Here is a 3,004-nt window from a genome sequence, read left to right as displayed (position 1 = left end):
TTATAGTAGCAAAGTAATTTACCTGCTCAAAGTTTAAAACAAAGCCCCCTTTTTCAATAAAATAATATTTTATTTTATTACGATAACATCACGTCATCCAGCCCACAAATGTGGACCGTCTAATGGCTTTGCAAACCGCCAATTGTATCCCTGTTTTTTGCATGTAATTAAAATAACTGATCCACATTAAACGCATGCGCAATACAATATACTTACTATTGCATGCGCATATTGATTGTCCTTGTCTTATTTAACATAGGATGGTGACGTAACCTGTGACGTTGCGCTAACTCGCGCATGCGCAGTTAGTCCTAAAGGTGCCATCTTTCAACTGCAGTTGTCAGCACGGATTGGGAATCCGTAACGGCTGACAAAGAAGTGGGTTTGGAAACATTTAATATTTAAAACATTGATATTTTACAAACGCTACTTATTTAATACAGAAAGCATATTAGAAAAAAATAGATTTATATGTATACTCCTGTGTGATTGGCATTTGAATTCTGACTACAGTGTCCCTTTAATAGTATAACTATAACTAAGTAAAATAAAATCAGCCCATAAACTGACTCTTTGTACCAAAACCATGGAATTGTACCACATACATAATGCAAAACATGACCCTATAATAGTTTATGGCCAGTTTTAACCATAAAACAATACCTTCATGATTACGTATGCCACCCATCTGCTGCATTTAACATAACAATTTAATGAAAGTCACATCTATACTAAATCAAATGAGCATTCTAGGGTAAAAATACATTTGTTTTATTTCAGCATTTTAGGTTCAAACAAATTATATTGTCTTACTATCAGTTTCAAATGGATCCGTATTGTGCTCTACAATACCCCAGTGTCACTCCAAGTAAAGAGGTTGCCAGTGGTTTTATGACTGCTCCTGACTCTATCCTAATATTGAGAGGCAGGGAGAGCACCAGGTATAAGACTTTGACTAAATGGTTAATTATTTTGCAGGGATTTAAAACATAGTAACAAAATGACATGCTAAAAAATATGTATATTTGTACACAACTGATACTTGAGTATTAATTGCTCACTAATAAAGACCATTCTCAGCCATAGTTCTGTTAATGTCTCCATGACCATAAATGTAAAAAATACATTACAAGCACAAAATTAAAAACAAATATTTTATGGGGTTTTTTTTATCATGGGAACACAACTAAAAAAAACTACAATCCTCCATAAAATATCAAGAGAAATTGGACCTTCTAGGGACATGAAATTCCAACATTTTCTTTCGTGTTTCAGATAAAACAAGCTATTTAAACAACTTCCCAATCTGCTTTTATTGTCTAATTTGTTTTGTCTCTTGGTATCCTTTGTTAAGAAGCATACCTAAGTAGGCTCAGCAGCAGTAGTGCACTACTGGGAGCTAGCTGCTGATTGGTGGCTGCAGATATATTCCCTTAGTTATGTGTTCAGCTAGCAAGTAGTAGCGCATTGCTGCTAGTTCAACCAAGGATACCAAGAGAATGAAGTTGTTTTAATAATAGAAGTAAATAGGAAAGTTGTTTAAAAATGTATGGCTGCTCTTTCTAAACCATTGAAGAAATTGTTTGTGTCCCATGCACCTTTATTACTGTACATTTCTTACTTTAATAGTGAAAAGGTTGATGTAAAAACCATTTCAGAAAACTCCTGCTTCCCACAATTCCCCACGTTCAGTCGTTCACCCTTGTAGTGTCTGGACCCCTTCCCCACCTATTTACCTATAGAGATCAGCAATACAATGTGCTCAGTATAATACATATTTTAATGCAATGTTTGCATACTTTCATTAAAAAATGCATTGAGTGGAAGACCAGGAAGAGATGGGATTTTAGAAGAAACTAATCCAATTGCTCCACCCACAACAACATTTTTTTACTACTACTGCCTCACGCTGCTATAATGTCATAGATATGTCATTGCGCCGAAGGCTAATTAGCGAATAATTCACCGTCCCCTAATGTGTAGTTTTTGTTTTAGTATTAATTATTATTATTTTTAAATGTTCAATAACATTCTAAAGTGATTATGTCAGGATAAAAAAAATGCAATGATACTCAAAACCGGAACTGTGCCTTTGACATTAGCCTGTATTCATAGTCCTGAACTGCAGTGTATAATTTACGTTTAATATATAGAAAATGTTTAATCAAAAAGTCTAATGAGAAAATAAGAGCCATATCATAGAAGGAAAAGTGGTTCCACTGGGGCTCGAACCCAGGACCTTCTGCGTGTAAAGCAGACGTGATAACCACTACACTATGGAACCGTTGTGCATGGAGATTATCGAACAAATCTCTTTAGATTTAGATACTGGCTAGTTACAAAGTTTATTCGTCTAAACTAAAATATTACTAAAAGTAGATTTTGGATTGTCACTGAAAATTACATCCTAGCGAGTGGCAAACTGAAAAAAAAGTAAATATTTTACATCTGGAGATTGTACGCGTGCTGTATTTCAGTAAAGCTCATGAGCGGTGACGCGTTACAGCCATTAACCTTGTTTTATACGCGCAATTTATGCAAAAACATCGCACCTGATCCCTGAACTGCGCTTTCCCTTTACACGCAGCAGCTGCGCATTCTTCATTCTATGTTCTAACGCAGTCGAAAAAAAAGAAAGAGATAGTGCATTTTGTTTTTTCTGCCAGTAGAGGCCGCTCAGATCCTTGTCAATTACATCGATTGCGAAGTAGTAATTGACCCCTGGATACAGGTGTATTTTATTACCCAATCTCCTGTGATTATTTGATTTATTTTAGCAGAAGCCGTCAGTAGAGTACTAAATAAAGTTAGGCATCTGATTAATGTTAAAATAATACTAGAATACTTTATAATAATTTAAAATACTTCATTATTTTCTAGTCATGATAAATAAATGACATTTTCAGTACTAATGTCGTACATTGGAAACAGTTGACTGATGCTAAACCATTGTCCTTGTGGTTAGGCAGCTGCCAGTGTTTAACTCCTATAAATAGTATTTTGA

General features: G+C 34.9%; 1 non-coding gene across 1 annotated transcript; it reads right to left on the bottom strand.

Moving 5' to 3' along the window:
• Nucleotides 1-2,211: 2,211 nt before the first annotated feature.
• TRNAV-UAC (transfer RNA valine (anticodon UAC)) lies at nucleotides 2,212-2,284 on the bottom strand. Its single transcript has one exon. It is a non-coding gene; the product is annotated as a tRNA-Val (tRNA).
• Between the last annotated feature and the right edge of the window lie 720 nt (nucleotides 2,285-3,004).

The sequence above is a fragment of the Bombina bombina genome, chromosome 3 (genome assembly GCF_027579735.1).
Source record: "Bombina bombina isolate aBomBom1 chromosome 3, aBomBom1.pri, whole genome shotgun sequence".
Classification (NCBI taxonomy): Eukaryota; Metazoa; Chordata; class Amphibia; order Anura; family Bombinatoridae; genus Bombina; species Bombina bombina.
The sequence above is the reverse complement of the archived record's forward strand: the minus strand, read 5'-3'. Positions and strand labels throughout refer to the sequence as shown.